General features: G+C 39.7%; 1 protein-coding gene and 1 long non-coding RNA gene across 6 annotated transcripts in view; one reads left to right on the top strand and one right to left on the bottom strand.

The window, feature by feature from the left end:
- The window catches only part of CALN1 (calneuron 1), a 512,378-nt gene that overhangs the window by 219,580 nt on the left and 268,917 nt on the right, over positions 1-23,881 (bottom strand). The gene's annotated exons all lie outside the window — the stretch shown is intronic.
- Positions 1,511-3,724, top strand: LOC129638021 (uncharacterized). The gene is made up of 3 exons (XR_008707662.1): positions 1,511-1,995; positions 2,195-2,473; positions 3,354-3,724. It is a non-coding gene; the product is annotated as an uncharacterized LOC129638021 (long non-coding RNA).

The following is a 23,881-nucleotide window of genomic DNA, read 5'->3' as shown; positions in this document are numbered from 1 at the left end:
CACTGTTAATTGGCTATTGTTGTTTAGTCATTAAATTGTGTCCAAATCTTTCAGACTGTAGCCCAGCAGGCTCCTCTGTCTGTGGGATTTCCAAGGCAAGAATACTGGAATGGGTTGCCATCCCCTTCCTCAGGGGATCTTCCCAACCCAGGAATCAAACCCGTGTCTCCTGCATTGGCAGGCGGATTCTTCACCACTGAGCCACCAGGGAATCCATAATTGGCTATGCTCTGATATAAAATAAAGAGTTTAAAGAAAGATATAAGGGTTACAGTTAGGTGCTATAAAAATTGAAGAAAGGAGACATTACTTCTAGCCAGGCAGGAAGGAATTAGAGAAGACTCTGTGGAGGAGAAAGCATCTGAAAATGTGAACTCACGGCCATGGGAAAGAAAGATGCTTCAGGCAGAGATAACAGTGATGTATTAGTCAAGGTTCTCCAGACAAGAAGGACACTCCAGGACTGGAGATGTGCTGGAACAGGGAGGCACTGGGCATGGCGTGTGCCCTGATTTGGACAGACAATAGGGCAAGGGTACCTGAAGCAAGAAAGATGCCCACTCAACCCTGGATGAGTTCTGACCAGTCCTAGGATGAAAGGAGGATTGTGCTCAGCACATCTGTGACATCAGGAAGGCAGCTGTGAGCCACTTGCTATGCTGTGGAAAAGTCTCATTGGCAAAGCTGGAGAACCACTTCCACAATGACTGAAAGTGGCTTCGAGGTCACTGGACTGGACCAGGATCCTGGACCAGCCAGAGGCAGGGAAAAGTTTAGAACCCACCTCAAAAAGTCTCCAGCACTCTCTCTCTTTTGCACAAACCCTCAATTCCCAAATCCCTTTTCCTCAACAGGGATCTTGCCTTCATTGTAAAAAAGTCTATAGGGATGAGTATGTGTGTGTGTGTGCGTGTGTTTATATCCCAGGATCTCAAATAGACAGGCATGTGTCCAAGGGGACAAATGACACGGGTAAAATAAGAGCTGTGTTTGTATTTGACTGTCTTGCACCCAGTGACTGGCAGGCAGAGAATACCCAGAGCATCACAGACTGTTTTTCAGTAAAATGCTGCTCTTCCTGTGTCCCTGGTGGCCCAGATGGTAAAGAATCTGCCTGCAATTTGGGAGACCCAGGTTCAAGCCTTGGATCAAGAAGATCCCCTGAGAAGGGAAAGGCTACCCACTCTACTACTCTTGCCTGGAGAATCCCATGGACAGGGGTTACAGTCCATGTGGTTGCAAAGAGTTGGAAACGACTTAGCAACTAACACTTTCACTTTCCTATGTCTACTTACCTGGTAATTGTAACCTGCAGATGACTGGAAACCTCTAGTCTCCTTCTTGCCTAAAACCACCCTCCCCTGTCAAGCTCCAGGAGAATTGTACAGGCTTCCAGACAGTTTCCAAAATGAAGTTGTGTGGGGCCCACAGGTCTGTGTCTGGAAGGCACCGTTACCATGGCAACCCTAGCTAATGAATAGTTATGTAAATGAGGGGGAAATTTATTCATCTTTTGCCAGTTGTGTTAAGTGCCTGCCCTTTTTGAGGCTTGGGCAAGTGAGGGGTGGAATGTTAGAAAAGCATACGTTTCCTAAAATTTTGGTGAAATGTTTGCCTTCAGAGCATACCATGAGAAATGATTATTTTTGGTGGTGCCCCCATCAAGCAATTTATCTACAGCTACCTACTCTGAGAAGGCAACCAGGATTAAATAAAAACACATGCAACAGGCCACCTGTACTTAGGGCCCCTCAGAAAAAATGGCAGCAAGCATTTAAATCACAAGCAGTGAGCCCTAATTTTGATCCACGCGGGTGATTTGTGTCATAAGTAAGGCTTAAGAGACTCCAAGCTATCCCGGCAGCCAGACTAACAGGGCCTGCCTTCTCTCCCCTGATTCCTAATTAAAATGCCCTGAAAATCCACAAACACACAAAAACTGGCAACAGCAATTTATCCGAGTGAAATCCAGAGGCCAAATCGGCAGACTATCAAGTAAGCACACTGTCTGGAGGTGGGCCCGCTGGGTAAGAGTAGTTCAGTCCTTGCGACAACTGGGAAGAAAACAGCCCCTCCTGCCCTGCAAATAAATTATGTTCCTGCAGGAATCTTCACCTGTATCATTTTGGGAGACCCGGGGCAATTTACTTAGTATCTCTGTGCTTCTACTTTCTCACCTGGAAAATGACATCAGTGAAAGAACCCACTTCATAAGGTTGTGAGGACGGAAGAAGTACTGAATGGAAGCTCCATACAGGCGGGGATGCGGCTTCTTCAGTATCCCCACAGTTCAACGCCAAGTGCCTAGAATGTTGTGTGACACATTGAGGAGGTATGGATGAAGAAGGTCACCTGTTACATCAGCAAACAAAGGATGTTGGGGGCCATCAAGCCATCAACCACTGTAGCTGCCCTGACTGTGCGACCTGAGGGGATTCAGGATGGAGAAAAACAAGATACTGGCCCTAGATAGGTAAGGTGCATATCAAAAGAATGATTTCAATGAGCCCAGACTCTTGTATCTTTCCACCCATAGAAAAGCACTAAGTTCATTAACTAAGATGTCTGGTTTTCTTTAACAGAAATCTTTCAATGTTCTGACTATCTGTTTGTTTGGTTTCTTTTTAACTCCTATTAATATATAACCTGGCTCCTCCCTTACCTCTTCAGAAGAGCCCCTCAGAGCTATCCGAGAGGCTGTCTCCTGGCTTAAGTCCTCAGCAAGTCCACTGAATAAAACACAATTCTCAACTTTTAGGTTGTGCTTTTTTTTTGGTCAACAGGGGTTTCTTAAGAGTCTAGGGAATGAATGAGTTGACTGTTTACTAACATTGAATGCAACAGGGAAAGGGTGTGAGGTGTGTACCAGGGGGAGTCCCCTGGGGTACTATGCCCTTGGGCCTTTGGCACAGGAGGAGAGATGTCTGCACAGGGGTGAAGAAGTACCCCCAGAGCAGGGCACACTGGATGGAGATGTGCTGGAACAGGGAGGCACTTAGCAGGGTGTTTGCTCTGATTTGACAGAGAACAGAGTAGGCGTACCCGGAGCAGGAATGAGGCCCACTCAATCCAGTGGGACACTCGATGAGCTCTGGCTAGTCTGGAGACAGGAAAAGGGCTGTGCTCAGTAGATCTGAGACACTGTCAGTGTGGGCCACGGGCAATCCATGGGGCCTGTCTTTTGGCAAATGTACAGCTCAGGCCTTCTTAATTTGTTGCTCATTTGAGAACCAGTAAATGGTGTTCTATCTGTAGGGGTAGCTGAAAGGATTTTGCTTTAGGGTGGAAAAAGCAAATTTTACTGCAGAAACCACAAGAAATGTTTTTTTAAAGTATCTACTTCTTGTCCTCAGAGAATCCTAGAAATCATGGACTCAAACACAAAGCAAAAGAAGCTAGGATTGCATTTATGGTTGGAATGTGGAAAGCTCAGAGACCACCCTCCTCACTTGTAATAAGAACAAGCAGGATAAACCAGAAAGTCATAGTTTCTTTCTTTTTTTAATTCCATCCGAGAGCTGAGGGATCAAAGAAACTTAAACAAACTAAATTCCAGGAAGTGATGAGCCCTTCCAAGCAGAGAAGCACCACTGTCTGCTTTCATTCATGGTGCATACTGGGTTGAGGAGGAATCAGCCTGACTTCTAACAAACTTGCAGGGGCTGTGTGTGGGCTGCTGTGAGAGATTCGAATCCCAAGGAGCCCAGATGCAGAGCACTTACTCTCTACCACTTACCACCTGCATCCTCGGGACCTTCACTGAGTGACTGAAGCAAATGAGGTGCCCAGATGCAGAGCACTTACTCTCTACCACTTACCACCTGCATCCTCGGGACCTTCACTGAGTGACTGAAGCAAATGAGGTGAAAGCTGGGGGCAGGGGGCAGGAGAGCTGAGAGAACTCTTTCTGAGGCCCCCGGGCTTCACAGAGTGTCTGCACTTGTTCTCCAAGGACCAGGAACAGGCAGCAGAACAAAGACAGAGCTCCTGCACAACTCAGAAAACCAGGCGAGCGAAGATAACTCCCCTTAAGCTGCAGAAAACCTGGCAGCTCAGCTCTGAAGCAGACAGAGATCTGTGGGGTTCCATCAGGGCTGTCAGGACCGCAAAGTCCTGACACCCACCTCAGAACCTTTGAGACAGTAGACTGGGAGGTCCCAGGGGTGGCGGTAATGGAATAATGGTGAGTTACTGCTTAATGGCTACAGAGTTTCTGTTTGGGGTGACGGAAGAGTTTTGGAAATAGAGATTGGTTAAAGGTCCGTCTAGTCAAGGCTATGGTTTTTCCAGTGGTCATGTATGGATGTGAGAGTTGGACTGTGAAGAAAGCTGAGTGCCGAAGAATTGATGCTTTTGAACTGTGGTGTTGGAGAAGACTCTTGAGAGTCCCTTGGACTACAAGGAGATCCAACCAGTCCATTCTGAAGGAGATCAGTCCTGGGTGTTCATTGGAAGGACTGATGCTGAAGGTGAAACTCCAATACTTTGGCCACCTCATGTGAAGAGTTGACTCATTGGAAAAGACTCTGATGCTGGGAGGGATTGGGGGCAGGAGAAGGGGACGACAGAGGATGAGATGGCTAGATGGCATCACTGAAACAATGGATGTGAGTTTGAGTGAACTCCGGGAGTTGGTGATGGACAGGGAGGCCTGGAGTGCTGCGATTCATGGGGTCGCAAAGAGTCGGACACGACTGAGTGATTGAACTGAACTGAACTGACTGATGGCTGTACCACATGGTGGATGTACTTAATACTGCTGAATTGTACACTTAAAATGTCTAAAAAGGCAAATTGTATATTATATATATTTAACCACAATTTAAAAATTCAAAAATAAAGGACATTTCCTGTCAGTCAAAACCTAAGATTAGTCTTCTCTTGGAGATGTATAGTCAAAGACATGCTAAAAGACTTTAAGGTTGAAAGGAAATGAAACCAGAAGAAAGCTCACATATGAGAAAGAATAAAGAACACCAGAAGAGGTGAAATGGTGATAAATACAATATAAAATATGGAGGTATAAAATACATGACAACATTCATTTATATGTTGTAAGATTCTTAGATTGTTCAGGAAGTAGCATAAGATTATTAAAGAAAGATGTGATTAGTTAAAATGCATTTGTAATCTCTAAAGCAACCACTAGATACATATATACAAAATAATATGGCTAATAAGGGAGTAAGAGGGATGAAATAAAATACTGAAACACTCTCACTTAACCCAAAGATGGCAGAAAAGGAGGAAGAGAAGAAAACAGAATACATGGTTCTAACAGAAAATATAAATCCAGTCTTATCAACAAGTACATAAATTGTAAATAGACAGAATTTGTTTTTTAATGGCTAGCTGGATAAAAAGGAAACCCAATTATTTGAAGTTCCTAGTAAACAGGTTTTAAATATAAAGGTGGTAATAACTGAGAAGTAAGACAGTTGAAAAAGCCTGCCAGACACACGCTTAAGCAATAGAGCTGGTATGGCAGCATTTATATCATACAAAGTTGACTTCAAGACAAAGAGTATCATCAGACATTTCATAACAACAAAAATGTCAGTTTATAAAGAAAACATAATTTTAAATGCATGTGCATCAAAATATACACAAGAAAAAGTTATAGAACTAAAGGGAAAAATGGACAAGCCCACATAGAGAATGTAACACCTCTTGACAGTAATGATAGAAGAAAAAAAGTTTCAAGGAAATTATAGAAGATCTGAACTACTAAGTGTAAGGCACATACAGAGAAAAAGAGACTAAGCCAGGCAGTCAGGCAAGAAAAGGGAAATTTATTAGAGGGAAAAGAGAGGGTGACTGGCCCTTAAGGAGAACCAGCGTCCTCCCTTTCTGTCAGGGTCTTTCTTATACTCCACCAATGAAAAATTCTCTGAAGGGATGGTCACATAGCCAGAGGTCTGGAATCTGGTGGTCTCGCAGCTTTGAGAAGATAGGCGCTAGTGAGATAACAGGATGCCATTTGGGTAATTTGGTGAGTCTCAAGGATCACTGTGATCTATTCTTTGTTTGCAAGGTCGACATAACGAGCCATCTTATCAGTGAGACCCCATGTGGACCCTATCACTGACCAGTGTGACCTAATAGACATTTATAGAATACTATACCCAAGGATGCAAAATACACATTCTCTTTAAATGCATAAAGAAACACATGCTAGGCAGCAAAACAAGACATGGTAAATTTCAAAGGGTCTACTTCATACAAGGTATGTTTTCTGATGGCAATGATAATCAAATGATAATAGTAAAGATACTTTGATGATATTTTTTAACAATCACACTAAGATATCTATAAAACCTATTAGTTAGAAACTAAGCATGGTATCTCTAACCCACTCAGGAGTCAGAGGCAAAAAAAAAAAAAAAAAGAAAAGAAAAGAAACAACACAAGAAAGAAATAGAAAAGGTTTTAGGGACTTCCCTGGTGGTCCAGTGGTTAAGACTTTCAATGCAGGGGGTATGGGTTTGATCCCTAGTTGGAGAGCTAAGATCCCACATGCCCTGCAGTCAAAAAAACCAAAACATAAAACAGAAACAATATTGTAACAAATTTAATACTTTTAAAACAGTCCACATCAAAAAAAATCTTTAACAAAAGATTGCAAACTGAAAATTAAAAAAAAAAAAAACATCATATCAAGATTTATGGAATACCAAAGATGTTGAATGCCCAGAAAAGAGAATGCAGCATTCCTTATGCAGCCTGGAAGACTAGGCATGGTCTCTTCTGTCTCCATTTCCCCTTTCTCCCAAAACACATCCTTCCTGTGTGCCACACATGCACATACACACACACACACCTGATCATTACAAGAATACTGGAAAAACAGGTGAGAGGAAAGAGGTGAAGACACTTTCCAAACTTTAAAATATTCTTGTAGAAGCAAATAATTACTATCATTGTCATTCATGTGGTTACAACATTCCAGGATCTGTCTTTTCTGGATAGCAGCAGGGAGGAGTGAGAATCCAGAAAGGACAGAGGTGAAACCACAGTCCCATTATTCTTCTAGGTCTGCAGCTTCTTGTGAGGCATGAGAGTCACTGATCTGACTTTTGGTTTCCTCATCTGTAAAATGGGTGTGTGCTTACCTCCTTACCATGTGAAAGAAGTCCTCAATCAATGCTAGTCTAACTGACTGCTTTTCTCTATTCAAATCAAACCTAGTTCTCTGAACATGTAATAAAATTTACTATAATTTTCAAAAAAGGATTTATAGAATACATCTAAAGTTTTAAATACTTGTGTTAGAAAACAGAGGTCTAAAATCAATGATCTAAGTTTCCATTTTAATAAGTTGGATGAAGAAGATGAAATTAAACCCCTGTGAATTGAAAAAAATAATTTTAAAATAAAAGCAGAAACCAATGAAATGAAAACAAACAGTAGAGAAAATTGTCAAAGTCTAAGCTAGTTTATAAAATGATTAAAAAATACTTTAAGAAAGTTGATGAAAAAAAACAAAGTAAAAATAACTAACAATGTTAGGAATTAAAGGATGGCTCAGTGGTAAAGAATCTGCCTGCCAATACAGGAGACACAGGTAATGTGGGTTCAATACCTGGGTCAAAAAGATCCCCTGGAGAAGGCAATGGTAACCCACTCCAGTATTCTTGTCTGAAAAATCCCATGCACAGAGGAGCCTGGCAGGAGTTGGATATAACTCCTTGGACTGGCAAAGAGTTGGATATAACTGAGTGACAGAGTGTGCACGTACAGACATTAAAAAGATAATTAGAATATATTAAGAAACATCTGTGTCAATAAACTTGACAACTCACTAAAAGGAACAAACATCTTGAAACACAGAGGTGACAAAAATTAATGCAAGAAGAAACAGAAAATCTGAATAGCTCTTTGATTTTGAAGAAAGTGTTTCATAATCAAAAAGCTTCTCACATAGAGATCTCTCTATGTGAATAAAAAATGATACAGCAAATATAGCATTGTAAAATCAGTGTGACGAGTATATAGGTGCTCACTGTACGAATTCATTCAACATTTCTGCATAATTGAAAATTTTTATAATATAAAAAAATCCTTTCAACAAAGAAAATTCCACGTCTAGAGAACTTCAAATAAACATTTAAGGAAGTTAAATGCCAGTTTCAAACAAACTCATTCAGAACTTAAAAGAGAAAAAAACACTTTCCAACTCATTTTATAGGACCAGCATAAACTTGATATCTTGGCAAAGAAAGTACAAGATTATAGCCCAATATGCCTCATAAACATAGAATCAAAAAGCCTTAACAAAATATTAGAGACACAAATCCCTCAATATCTGAAAAGGAAAATATATCATGAATCGTTCTGGTATATTCTAGGAATATAGAGTTGGCTTAATGTGAAAATATATCAATATAATTCCATATATTAGCAGAATACAAGAAAAAATATGATTGTTTTGATAGATGCAGAAAAAGAACTGAAAAAATTCAATGCCTGTTCAAGATGAAAACTCAGCAATCTGGATAGAGAAAAGAAAATCTGATAAAAGCATCAACAAAAAGCTTAATGGTGAAAGATTTTCCCTAAGATCAAGAAAGAAATAAAAATGTCTCCTCTTATCACTTTAATCAATCCTAGCTGGTGTGGGAAGGCAAGAAAAGAAGTACAGAAGACATAAAACTTAGATGGGAAGAATTAAAACTACTAGTCACGAACAACACCTTTGTGAATGTAAAAAAGCCCATGGAAGCTATTAAAAATTACTAGAACTAGCAAGACAACAGAATACAAATTCAATTTTAAAAGCCACTCTATATCTACATACCAGAAGCAAACAAACTGAAAGTGAAATTTTGAAACAATACAATTTACAATGACATCAAAAATCATCAGTACCGTGAAATAAATCTAGGGTCTTCCCTGATGGCTCAGTCAGTAAGGAAACCGCTTGCAATGCAAAAGACCCAGGTTTGATCCCTGGGTCGGGAAGATCCCTTGGAGAAGGGAATGGCAACCAACTCCAGTATTCTTGCCTGGAGAATCCCTTGGACAGAAGAGCTAGGTGAACTACCGTAGTCCATGGTGTGGCAAAGAGTCGGACATGACTGAGCGACTAACAGGAATAAATCTAACAAAAGATATGCAAGTCATTCAAAGCAAAACATATAAAATACCGTCGAGAGAAGTTCAATATGATCTAAGGATATGGAGAGATATAAGAGCTATCTCCTTCTTATAGACTTACTGCTGTTAGTATATCTATTCTATTAAAATTCATCTACAGATTTAATGCAATCAGCATCAAATCCCAGATAGTTCTGTTGACAAAACTGACAAGCCGATTCTAAAATCCGTATGAAATGAAAAGGATCTAGAATAACCACAACAATTTTGGAAAAGATGAACAGTTTTAGGACCTATGTGCCATGATTTTAAAACTTGACATAAGGGACTTCCCTGGTGGTCCAGTGGTTAGGACTCCAATCTTCCAATGCAGGGGGAGCAGATCTGATCCCTGATACCAAGATACCACGTACCCTGTGGCACAGCAATAAATAAATAAAGAAAGAAAACTGTAAAAATCAGGACAGTATGTTAGTGCACAAAACAGAGCAAATAGGTAAACAGAGCAGAAGACAGAATCCAGAACTAGGCTGTCACATTTACGGTCAATCAATACCAAACCAAGGTTCCAAGTCAATTCAATGACTGGGACAGAAAATATATATTTTTAAACAAATTGTGTTTAAAATAACCAAAAAATAGTACAGGGCAAACTGAACCGCAACTTCTACCACACTCCATACACAAAAACAAATTTCACATGGATTGCAGACCTAAATTTAAAAGCTAGAATCATAAATCTTCTAGAAGAAAAATGTAATAAAATATTTTATAACATTATTGATGTAAGTAAAATCATTAGACAGGAATCAAAAAGCACTGGACATGAAAAAAGTGATAAGATAGATTTAATCAAAACAAAGTATCTGCTAGACAAAAGACTCTATCAAGAAATCAATATATAAGCCACAGAGTAGGAAAATGTATTTCTCAAGGAACTAAAGACATTTTCTATATTTTATACTACGGTATGAGTTATATAGCTGTTCACTTTCATGCATTGGAGAAGGAAATAGCAACCCACTCCAGTGTTCTTGCCTGGAGAATCCCAGGGACAGGGCAGCCTGGTGGGCTACCGTCTATGGGGTCGCACAGAGTCGGACACGACTGAAGTGACTTAGCAGCAGCAAACCCCTTAACCTGAACACTCAAGAAATATTCATTTTAGATTATTTGAATTATGAATCAATTAAAAATTAGAAATCAGTTAGTAAAGGCGAAGTTGAAAAAGAAGCTGGAGAAAACAAGGAAAGAATACAGCAAATCTAAAAAACTACTAGCAGAAGTAAAATGCAAAATATAAAACCCTCCCTCCAGAAACTAAACTAATACCACTAAACAGTGATTCAATTCTCTGAGAAAAAAATATATATATATTTATAAGGAAAATTATCCGGATGTCAAATTAAGAAAAAGAAGATAAGTACTTATAAAACTAGAAATCACAAAGATGATGTATTTATAGATTAAAGGACATCAAAATATAAAGAATGACAAGTACACATTTACATTAACATTTCAAAACAAAAAGAAATGTGTGATTTCTGGGGACAAATAATCAAATTCACTAAAGAAAATGATCATTTGAATAATTAGTAAACATAATATAAACTAAATACTGATATAGAATACTCCCAAACTTTTATGTTTATACATTTCACAGGAATATGTGTTAGAATATTGAGAAATAGTTATTTTATAATCACTTCCAGTGCGTAAAAAGATGGAAAAGTCTCCAATACCTTTATAAGTTCAGCAAAACCCTGATACAAAAACCTGCCAAATGGAAAGAAAAGGTAATGGATCAATTACTTTTCATGGGTATACATACAAAAGCCTAAAGAAAAACCCAAAACAATAGCTAGTCAAACACAACAGGATGTTGTGACAGAAACTCATCCTGAAGAATCATGCCTGAACCATAGGAGATTTTCTAATGTTAGTAAATTCAATTAAATAATACATAGGATCAACAGGTGAAATAATAAAAGCTATATAATTATCTCAATAGATGTCAAAAAGTTACCTAATAGCCACGATTGCTTTAAAAGAGAAAAAGGTAAACCAAGAATAGGATATATTAGCTTAACATTATAACTAACATTCATATCAAACAGCAAGCAATTCCATTTGCAAGTTTAAGTTCAAACTCTGGGGTCTTTCCCATTAAAGTCAAAAACAAGAAAAATGTCTGAAATCATCGTTATTGTTTGATCTAAAATTTCTACCCACAGAAATTAGGCAAAAAAGAAAAATGAGATGGACCCACATAGCACAGACTCAGAAACTTCAGAGAGCATTTTTTTTTTTTTTTTTTACAGGGATTCTAGGTATACTGGGACAATAAGAGACACCTGCTTGGATTCCTCTTCTATTTTGCTAGGTTGCTGACTAAGTACCGCCTATAATTCCCTTACACCACTCATTCTTTGCATAGGGCTTGAAGTGGATTTGCCTGCTCTCCTGTTCATCTCTGCTGAAGCCTAGTCCGACCTGATCCTGAGTCAGAATTAGGCGCTGGATCTGCCTCTGCTGGAAAATCAAGAATTAGGCGCTGGATCTGCCTCTGCTGTGAAGGGATGCTGTGGCTCAAAAGTCACAACCAGTTACTCAGAACTCAACAACTACCTCACTCTCAAATAGATTTGCCAAAGAATGTTTGAAAAGTCTTCACTGTATTTCCTCAACAACATTGAGATGTCTTATCAATCAAATTAGAAAACTGACAAGAAAATAATCACAGAGATGAGAAGGCAATGTCATAGAAATAAAATCCAGTATAATTCTCAGCAGAAAACCTAAGAAGAAAAGAAAAACAAACAAACAAACAAAAAAATATATATATATGAGAAATGCAGAAGACTGAAGAAAAAGAAAGAGAAACAAAAACTGTGAGGGGAAAAATGCAGAGATCACAGTCCAGGATCTAAACTACTTAAGGCTAGAGAATTGAAAGTAGCTCAGTCATGTCCAACTCTTTGTGACCCCATGGACTATATAGTCCATGGAATTCTCCAGGCCAGAATATTGGAGTGGGTAGCTGTTCTCTTCTCCAGGGTGTCTTCCCAACCAGGGATCGAACCCAGGTCTCCCACATTGCAGGTGGATTCTTCGCCAGCTAAACCACAAGGGAAGTCCAAGAATGCTGGAATGGGTAGCCTATCCCATCTCCAGTGGATCTTCCCAACCCAGGAATTGAACCGGGGTCTCCTGCATTGCAGGTGGATTCTTTACCAACTGAGCTATCACAGAAGGCTAGAAAAAGAGACTGAAATCTGCAGAGTGAAAAGGGTGTAAAACAAAAAGGGTGGGAAAAAATATTGTCTAGGAAAAAACTTGAGAAAATTGAAAGAGTGACTCATACTGCAAGGAACCCTAACAGCAACAAAGCACCAATCTCCGTTAGCAACTATAACAGAGGGAAGTAAACAGACTGCTGAGGTGTTCATACTTCACAGATAATAATCACATCCAAAAAAAATTAGATTGCTCACAACGAATATACAGCAGGTTGGTCATGAGCTTCTTGACAATATGTAAAACCAAAAATAATGGAGTACCAATTGTAGAACTTTAAAAGCAAAAGGCTGAAATCCAAGAATTCTATACCTAAAGCAATGTGTCATCTGTGCAAGTATCAAGAGAAAGATATTCTCAGATTCTAAATATTCAGCAGATTTAGAATTGAAGTAAACTTCCTCAAAAAAGATAACAATGAAATTTTAGAAAGTGTATGCAGGAACAAATGTATATTAATTAAAATAAGAAGCAGAAAATGAGTTGAATATGGCTGTCTCTAAGCAGTCAAACCAGTTAAATGTACAGGAAAAATTAGTGTTTCCAATATGATTCTATAATTGATAATATTCTTTAAATTGAAAATAATAAAAATTGGTTTTATTTTATTTTATTTTAATTTTATTTTATTTCTAAACTTTACATAATTGTATTAGTTTTGCCAAATATCAAAATGAATCTGCCACAGGTATACATGCGTTCCCCATCCTGAGGAGGAGGCATATTTGTAATGGCCATATATTGAAATTAACAAAGAATAGAAAAGAGAAAAAGTGAAAACAGTTAATTTCTCATCTTTCGTATGAGCAAATATTATTAATTTGTAACTGATGTTAGGAGTTAAATTCACAAAAACTATATGGCCATTACTAGAAAAATTGAAAGCAAGACATCTAACTTTCAAACAACTGAGAGGGTACTATTTTAAAAAAAGCAAAACAAAAGCACCCTTTCTATATGAAAAGTCAACCTACTGAATGGAAAAAAATACTTGGGAATCATATATTTGATAAGGGGTTAATTTTCCAAAATATATAGATAGCTCATAAAAGTGAATAGCAAAAAAAAAAAAAAAAAAAGAAGTCTTATTTAAAAATGGACAGAGGATCTGCATAGACATTTTTCCAAAGAAGACATGCAGATGGCCGACAGGGTCATGAAAAGATCCTCAACATCACTAAATACCAGGGAAATACAAATAAATACCACAATGAGATATTACTTTACACCTGTTATAACGGCTATCATTAAAAAGACAAGAAATAACAAGTGTTAGTGAGAGCTTCCCTTGTGGCTCAGATGGTAAAGAATCTGCCTGCAGTGTGGGAGACCTGGGTTCAATCCCTGGGTTGGGAAGATTCGCTGGAGGAGGGCATGGCAACCACTCCAGTATTCTTGCCTGGAGAATCCCATAACAGAGGAGCCTGGCAGGCTATAGTCCCTAGGGTTGCTAAGGGTCGGACATGACTGAGCGACTAAGCACACAGCACAGTGAGGGTGGAGAAAAGGAAACGCTTGTGCACTGCTGCTGCTGCTGCCGCTGCTAAGCCGCTTCAGTCGTGTCCGACTCTGTGTGACCCCAGAGACGGCAGCGCACCAGGCTCCCCCGTCCCTGGGATTCTCCTGGCAAGAACACTGGAGTGGTTTGCCATTTGGTAATGTAAAACTGGTGCAGCCACTAGGGAAGACAGTATAGAAGTTCCTCAAAAAATAAAAATAGAAATATCATATGATCCACCTGGATCCACTTCTGAGTATTTATCTGCAGAAAATGAAACACTAACTCAAAAAGATACCTGCAATCCCTTTGTTCACTGCAGCATTGTTTAGAAGAGCCAAGATATGGAAACAAACTGTCCATCGACAGATGAATGGATAAAGAAAATGCAGTGTGTGTACACACACACACACACACACACACACACACACACACACACACAGGAATATTATTTAGCCATGAAAAAGAAAACCTTGCTATTTGTGGCATCATGGATGGAACTTGAGGGCACCCATGAAATAAGTCAGAGAAAGACAAATACCGCATGATCTCATTCATATATGGAATCTTTAAAAAAAAAAAAAAAGTCAAGCTCATGAATACAGAGCTGGTGGTTGCCAGAGGCAGGGGATGGGGAGGTGAAATGGGCGAAGGCAGTCAAAAGTTACAAACTTCCAACTATAAATAAACAAATCATTGGAATGTACTGTACAACATGGTGACTACGTGTGTGTGTGCTAAGTCGCCTGAATAGGGTCCAGCTCTTTGCGACTCTATGAACTGTAGCCTGCCAGGCTTCTCTGTCTAAGGGATTCTCTAGGCAAGAATACTGGAGTGGGTTGCTGTTTCCTCCTCCAGGGGATCTTCCTGACCCAGGAATCAAACCCACCTCTCTTTATGTCTCCTGCACTGGCAGGTGGGTTCTTTACCACTAGTGCCACTGGGGAAGCCCCCACGGTGACTACAGTTAATAATAATTCTGTATTGCATAACTGAAAGTTGCTAAATTTCTAAGAGAATAGATCTTAAAAGTTCTCATCAGGAGAAAAAATTCACTATATACAGTGAATGGATATTAACTAGACTTACTGTGGTGATCATTATGCAAAATAAATAAATAGTAAATCATTACACTGTATAGCCAAAGCTCAGTTGTATGTCAAATGTCTTTCAATCTTAAAAAATTCACTGTAGTCAAAAAAAAGAAGACAAATTAAATACATTAAGTGCACATTAGTTCAGTTCAGTCGCTCAGTCATGTCCAGCTCTTTGCGACCCCATGAACTGCAGCATGCCAGGCTTCCCTGTCCATTACCCACTCCTGGAGTCCACCCAAACTCATGTCCATTGAGTCGGTGATGTCATCCAGCCCTCTCATCCTCTGTCATCCCCTTCTCCTCCTGCCCTCAATCTTTCCCAACATCAGGGTCTTTTCAAATGAGTCAGCACTTCGCATCAGGTAGCCAAAGTATTGGAGTTTCAGCTTCAACATCAGTCCTTCCAATGAACACCCAGGCCTGATCTCCTTTAGGATGGGCTGGTTGGATCTCTTAGCAGTCCAAGGGACCCTCAAGAGTCTTCTCCAACACCACAGTTCAAAAGCATCAATTCTTTGGCGCTCAGCTTTCTTTATGGTCCAACTCTCACATCCATACATGACTACTGGAAAAACCATAGCCTTGACTAGATAGACCTTTGTTGGCAAAGTAATGTCTCTGCTTTTTAATATGCTGTCTAGGTTGGTCATATGGTAACCAGCATAAAGCAAAATGATAGAATTAAGACCCAACTGAAAGTTTGGAAATAAATGATAGGTCAAGCTTTCTCATAAGAAGGCTCTCAGAATAATTAAAAATTTAAACATAGTGGCACATATTGCTTTATACCCCTAACAAAATCACACAGAAAGGGCATGAGGAACATGCCCTTTCTGTGTATTTCAGGAACATGAAATACCATGTTCCTGGAAGAAGCTGAATAATTTTGAGTGTTCTCCAATGACCACACATAACAATAAATGTTATGCAAACACAAGTGGAAAGGTTACATAGCAAAAATCAACAGAAAGCAAAAGCATAATTCAAAAGTGTTTCAAGAATATTTACATTGATAAGAGGTAAAATCCACTGTAAAGACAACAGAGCATTGAAAATTAAAATAAATGCTGTTAGAAGTAAACTGAGGAAGCAAGGTAACAGCAGCGGGAGATTTCAATACATCATAGTAATTTACTTTGGATAAAATAACTAAAATCACAGGCAGAAGGGATATAGGTAATATGAAAATAACTTCTATGCATATATAAAAGTCTTATACCAAAGAGGCAACACCTTCATAAAAGTTCATCTTATTCTCATTTATAAGGAAAATCCTAGCAAAGAGCAGGCCATATTAATTTTCCAATGTACAAAAAAATAGAAAATTTAAATGTAAACTAGAAATTTAAAACCCTACTGACTTGGAAATTATAAAATACTTCTCTCAAAAAATTGTAGAAGAGCAGAGGAAATTAAAAACTACAATAAAATATTATAAAGAAAACAATGGAACAATTAAAACTATCTATCAAAATTCTGAGATATTACTAGTGTCTTCTCAGTGGCAAATTTATTGTCTTGGTTGCCTTAATTATTAAATAATGAGGAATTAAAATAAGAAATCTACCAAAGTTTCTAGAAATGACAACAAATAAGTGGAACAGAAATAAAAACAGAAAATCAAAACATCCTATGATAAAAACTAAAGGAAGTGAAGAACTGATTGTCACAGCAGGGAACGATGCCCTCATCATGCACTGGTCCATTTAGGTAGAGTTGTGAACTTCCAAGTTGATAGGGACCATGCTTGTCCATCAAGAGAGCAGGCAGGTGTAAGACAGTAAGGAGTGGTGGAGACTGTGGTATTTGCCCTGCCTAAAAGGACAGCTACTCAACTTCACCAAATTATTGCAATGAAAGAATGCAAGTCCAGACTTGCCAAATTCTCTTATATTTTTAAGAGGGAGAAATGCAGATTTTTAATATGATACTTTTTCTGCTTTATAAAATGATGTGTGAGCCAAATAAAACATGGCTAAGAGCTGAATTTGGCTGGTAGGCCGTAAGTATGCAACTTCTGATTTAGACTACTTATTTCAGCTTGAATCAGTTTCAACAAGTTATATTTTTCCAGAAATCTCCATTTCATGTAGACATTCAAATGTATTTGCACAAAACTGCATCGTGTATTCTTTTTAAAAAACTTTCATATTTTTTTCTCTTCTAGTTTAGTGCTCTCTTAATTCTTAATTAAACATGCTTTATTTGTCACTGTATTACATTTTTTCCCAAAAAATCAGCTCTTGGATCTGCTTATTGAAAAATTTTTGGTTTTTCATTTTAAAATTTTCAAGTGGGTGGGATTCTTATTCAAACGTTTGTTATTACTTTTTGGTTTATTGCACTGTAGTCCAAGAATGTGCCTATAATATTTGTCCTTTGGAATTTAATTAGGTTGTCTTTGTGGCCTAATACACAGCCATGTTTGTTAACATTCCAGAATCATTTCAAAAGAAGAGTATTCTCTTTTCAAGGGAACAAAATTTATTGATATATTACATGCATACACAGGCACATACTCACATACACACACGTTCAGTGTCATTCAAATTCTGTTCCTTAGTTTTATCTATAGAATCAAACTGAAAGGAATGTGTAAAATCTCTCATAATCATTTCTGCCCCTATTCATAGTATTTCTAAATTTTTCTCCTGAAATAAAATTTTTGCAATAAATGTTACATCCTAATGAAAAACGAAAAGCCTAAAATCCATAAGTCATCATTAATGTTGTTCACCAAACATTTCTAATTCATTCCATTCTAGTCATGGAGTCAGATTCAACTTCCTAATAGCCCTTGCTATGAGGCATGGCCACATGACTTGCTGTAGCCAATGAGATGTGAACAGAAGTGACAGAAACTTTAAGAGTCATCATGTGATTCACTCAGTCTCTATTCCTTGCCTCAGCTGTCATGGAAGCACAGACAGAAGCCTCCCTCTGCCAGGATTCCTGAGTGAGGATGACTAAGAGGAAACACCCAGACAATCTACGAGGGACATACAGCATGAGTGAGATGTTCTACTTTGTGGTATTGAGTCACTGATATTCGGGGAGGATTATTTATTACTGCAGCATAACTTAGCCTATCCTTACTGAAACAGACAAACAACAACAACAACAAACATAGACAATCTGGAAAAGGAAAAAACAGATAACTAATCAACATATTGAAAATACATCATCTCACTTATGAGTGAAAACTAAGTCCCCATTTTTCACCAATCACTTTAGTAAAGATTTATTAAATAATACTCAATACTGGTCAGGGTGTTCTGAGATAGGCATTTTCTTATATTCCTTTTAGTAAATTCTGCCTGAGTGAAATATTATTTCTGTATAAGGAATTTCAGCAGCTTCTTATCTTTCACATAATACTCTCTCTCCTAGGAATTCAGCACAATCTCTGTTTTCACGATGACACAGTACATGGTACCAGGAGGAAACAAACTTTCCAACTGGGATTCTGAGATTGTCTTGCTTATCTATGATCCTAAATGAAGTAATGACCTTCTTCCTAATGAAAAATGGTATACTGTTATCTATGGCATGACCAGCATCATAATTAATTAAATGTCATCTGTGGTTTCTTGGGATAAAATAATCATCGAAAGCAAGGCTTTCAAAGACCCGTGTAGTTACTATGTTTGACCTTTATAGTAGCGATGATGACTACAAGGGCTGTAGGTGGAATGGCTGCTCCAACAAGCTCAGGCCCGGAAACTCTCAGCTAGGTTACAGTCAGAGAACTAGAGTGCTTCTAGGGTAGCTCCAAAATCATCACTTATTTCTTACAACCTCAGGGAAGACCTCAAATTTAATTGGGTGGCCCATAGAATGATAATGAAATCACAGACTCGTCAAGTCACTTATGTGAAATTTAGGGTACTGGTTGGAAAGAAGTGGGGCCTGAGACTTAGAATGGGGACTTCTATGTGGATTCAGAAAATTGAATGATCAAGTCTCCCTGATGTCCACTCTGATACTTCTCTGAGGTCAGACAAGATCAGTCTGAAGAACTTGTGGATCATGAAAACTGGAAACGAACACAACTTTTGTATTTGCCTTGAACAGAGATGCCCACTTTTAAGATCTATTCCTACCAAGTTTCACTGACTCTAAATCCATGACTCCAATCAGATCAGCACATTCCAGGAGAAGTCCCAAGTCCACTATGGGAGAGGAACACAGAGTCTCAAGATATTGCTAATTTGTATTGTTGTAAACAGTGTAGCCATGAGTTCTAAGGTATTAAAATAAGAGTGACAGAATATAATACCAGATACTCTTAATGAAATGGGTGCATGAACCAGAAATTCTGTTTTCATTACGTTGGATCGAGTGGCAGCAAACGGGTTGAACAGTTTAATCTTTAGCAGAAACTTGGGTTCAGTGTGGGCAACTGTCAGTACAATTGAGATGGCAGAGTCTTCTTCGAAAAATGCAGAGGGAGGAGCTACTTCGGGAGATAGGGATGTTGGAGTGGATTTGTCACAAATATCCACCAACACTACTTATCTTGAGAGGCCCGAAAGGACGCCCCTTTGCTAAAGCAACAAGAAACCCAGAGACATCATCTTCAGTTCATAAACTCTGGTCTAGAATCAGGCTCGACTCATTCAAGAATAATTTGGGGAGTGGCTAGAATTTATCATCCAGCCAAAGCTGATGGCAGGAGACTATCTGGAGTAGCAACTGGTAACCAAAACACTCACATAGGTTTGAAATATCTACGTGACATCATGACGGGAGTGTGCATGCATGTGTGTCTCTGTCCGTTTAAGTCACTGCTTCAACGCCTCATTGTCAGCCTAAGTGACCTATATCCACTAAATCACAAAAAGAATAACAACATATTGACAAGATATGTTGTTAAACAGTCGGACGTGACTGAGCGACTAAGCATACACATGCATAGTCTAAGGCATACCATCAGAAACAGGAAGCAACCCAACCATGTTTCCTCGTCTGACAATCTCTCCCATGGAGTTCAGGCTAGATTCATGGAGCTCTTACTAGCAGTGTGACCTGGGCAAGTAACTTGAAACCTCTGAACTTCATTTTCCTCATCTATAAAATGAGAATCATATGAGTCCCTATGGCTGTTATGAGAACTAAGTTAATAAGTGCCAGAGAAGCAGTCTACAATGAAGACCCCACTGTGTTAGCTACTCTACCATCATCACTCTAAGTCCTTACTGGAAGCATGGGGAGCACTACATACGTATTAGTTATTGCTGTCATTACCTAGCTAAGATTTACCATAATGAAGTCAAAAGAAGTTCAGCAGTAATTCCCTAACAGAATGAAATATGAAATAGTTTGATGCCAATCATGCTTCTTCACAAATGCAAACACATAAAGAGAGATTTTCCTGTGACTGACCGTCACCAGGACTTTGTGAATTACTTCCAGCTTTTAAAGTTACACATCTTCCCCCAGGGTTACTGGCAGGAGATTAAGGAAGGACTGCACTCCATGGAAAAGACTGTCAAACAAGAAATCATGGTTGGGTTGCTTCCTGTTTCTGATGGTATGCCTTAGACTGTGTGTGTGTGTGTGTGTGTGCATTCAGTCATGTTGGACTCTTTTCATCTCCACAGACTGTAGCCCGACAGACTTCTCTGTCCATGGGATTTCCCAGGCAAGAATACTGGAGTGGGTTTCCATCTCTTTCTCCAGGCAATCTTCCCAACCCAGGGACTGAGCCTTCATCCCCTGTGTCTCCTGCATGGCAGGTGGATTCTTTACCTGCTGAGCCATCAGAAAAGCCCTTAGACTAGCACCTCTCAAACTCAACCACGCACATAAGTTTTTGTTAAAACTCAAGCTCTGAATCAGCAGGTCTCAGGTGGGCCTGAGGGTGAGCACTGCAAGTAAGCTCCCAGGATATGGTGATTCTGTGGGTCCCTGGACCCACAGCTGGAGACCACAGCTAGAGAAGGGAGGAAGCCAAGGCCCCAGCATACGCAAGCATTGGGAAGGCCCCCGCTTTCAAGCAGGACTGACTGACTAGTCCTGCTTCGTCATATCCCCAGAGGAAATATATCCTTATTTGCTTTTCAGGCATTTACTCCTCCTCAGACCTTCTTGTCCATACAAATACATAGGCTTGAAGATTTCTCTTCAGCCAAAGGTTTTCTTTTAACCAGAAGTCACCCAGTGATGTTGATGGACACACTGCTGTCCATAACCTGGCTAGACTGTTAAAGGATGAAGGTTAGTGTGCCTCACCCTGGGGGTTCTGACTCAACGCGTCTGTTTAGCATGTTTCCTTTTCTTCTTTTTTTCTTGTGCACTGAAGTTAATGCACCTCTGCTTAATGCTAAAACCCCAGCTACTTCCACCAGATCATCCCCCTTCATGAAGCCTGTGGGTGAGCATCTTCCCTCACATACAGAAAGAAGTGTGTATATAGACAATGGAATATTACTCAGCCATAAAAAGAATGAAGTAATGCCATTTGCAGCAACATGGATGGACCTAGAGATCATCATACTAAGTGAAGTAAGTCAGATAGAGAAAGACAAATACTATACGCTACCACTTAGATGTGGAATCTAAAGAAATGATACAAATGAACTTATTTACAAAACAGAAACACACTCACAGCCATTGAAAGCAAACTTAATAGCTACCAAAGGGGAAAGGGTGGGGGAAGGATAAATTAGGAGCCTGGGATTAACATACATACACTGCTGTGTATAAAATAGGTAAACAACAAGGTCTTGCTGTTTAGCACAGGAAAATATATCAATATCTTGTTATAACGTATAAGGGAAAAGAATTCTAAAAGGAACAGCTGTATGTGAATGTATAACTGAATCACTTTGCTGTGTGCTTGAAACTAAACACAACATTGCAAATCAACTATACTTCAGCACAAAGAAAGAAAGAGAGAAGAAAGAAAAAAGAGAGACAGAAAAAAGAAAGGAAGGAAAGAAGGAAGCATGTATTTGAAATCACAAAATAGACCTAGGCCCATTCCAGAGCATCCACATGAGTACACTGGCACGTTTGACTGTGAAGTGGAAATGAGCTGTACTGGGAATTAAGCATAGACTTTTCTGTCTTCTAGAAGATCACAAATGAAAATAGGAAAGTCATAATCATATGACTGATCAGCAAAGTGTCAACACATGTAATGAATGGGTAGGAAAAGAGGGAAGACACAGACACACAGGCTAACAACGGGGACCCTGCCAACTCTTTCATGTGACTCTGGCCATAATTTCATTCTTTGAGCTCAGTGGTTTGCCTCAAAATGAAGCAAAAGGGCATCTTGCCAACCATAAAGTTAAGCAAATTCACACATAATGGACACCAGAAAAATCTTTTCTAAATGGAAGAAAGCTGAATCATACTCACCATCCAGACAGTGGTGAACCTAAAAAAAAAGAAAAACAAACACAAAAAACCCTACAAACCTGTTGAGGGATAAGAATTTATTTCAAAACCCCAAACTTGTTGGAATTTCAAAAGATTCTGCATCTTTGAAGCAAAGAAGGGAAATTAAGAATGCAGAAGGCAAGGGCTGCATTTATTTTGTTCCTTGAGTGCAGGAGAGGTGGAGACAGCTGGGAACGGAAGATTACATTAAGAAATATGATCGGGGACCCAGGCAGAAACCATGGGCTTCTGAAAGCATCTCCTGGTTTGACGGTTTCAGGAAACTACTTACAAAGCTGGCTGGGTTCATTCCAGATGCCCACAGTGGTGTAGTTGGTGAAACCATTACGATGTAGAAAAGAGTCAAAAATGTCCCTTTGGTCTTAAAGATACCAAGCCCCTTTTCCCTAGTGGACAGTACAGGAGGCTCCGAGGGGCCCCAGGAACTGCTGCGGGAACCGCAGAGCTAATGAGAGCAGCAGGGGCATGGCAGAGCCCACAGTCACTTTCTCAACTTGCTTCTATAAAAGATTTAAGCTTTGGAGATGTTTCTGTAAGGTGACTATTTTATCATTTCTAAGGACAGTACTGCAATGCACTGGAGAGAAATGGATTTCCCGATGCAAGGAGTGCCTTAGGTCACTGAGTTTAAATGGTTCTAGGAGCCTGAGGAAGAGAACTTCAGACTTCCAGAATCTGGGCTGAAGGTGAGATGCTGGCAAAAGCATCTGGGAAACATGAGTCCTAGTCCCCAACTGATGTCAGGTCAGAAGTCACCTCAGCTGCAGAGGCTGAAAGAACCTGTGCAGCCATAAAGGAAGCATTGGGCAACTGGGAGTTTGGATTTTCTGTTTATTTAACTTGGGGCAGTTCAGCCTATGTGGTACACACACACACAGGGTCAGTCCCAGCTCTGAAGTCAAATGGGCTATGGTCAGGAGAGCAATTCCAGACCCTACTACTGCCTGTCTTCCATTCTGCCCTCTGGAAAACCGGCTCCCCCCGCCACACACACACACTGGAACCGTCTGCCTCCCACAGGCTCTGTGTCCAGGAAACCAGCGAGCTCCCTAATCCAGGGAGATTACTGCTACACACAGAGTCGGCAAAGCACCCCACTCCCCAGGAACCACCTAATGAAAGCCTCATGGAGAGACTAAGGTTGTACAGACTTGGTCTAATTCCATCTGGGCCTCATGCCGAAGGTATGACCTCACCAGAAGGCAAACCGGCAGGGACCCCAGAGAGAATGGATCGGTGTGTGGGCCAGACTTGCCTCAAATCACGGCCAGCTGGGGTGCACGGAGGCACCGCCATCTCTCCTGATGCCCTTGGATCCCAGGACCAGGGTCAGGAGGCATGGTCATCTTACAGTGAAGAATCCTAAGTTCCGGCCCAAAACCCTTGTGTGAGTGTGTGTGTGTGAGTGTGTGTGTGTGCATGCAGCATTATTCTCATAAAAATGTCTGCCATTCCACAAGTTTCACACCAAAGAGAAGCTTAA

Source organism: Bubalus kerabau, chromosome 23 (genome assembly GCF_029407905.1).
Source record: "Bubalus kerabau isolate K-KA32 ecotype Philippines breed swamp buffalo chromosome 23, PCC_UOA_SB_1v2, whole genome shotgun sequence".
In the NCBI taxonomy this organism is placed as follows: domain Eukaryota; kingdom Metazoa; phylum Chordata; class Mammalia; order Artiodactyla; family Bovidae; genus Bubalus; species Bubalus kerabau.
The sequence above is the reverse complement of the archived record's forward strand: the minus strand, read 5'-3'. Positions and strand labels throughout refer to the sequence as shown.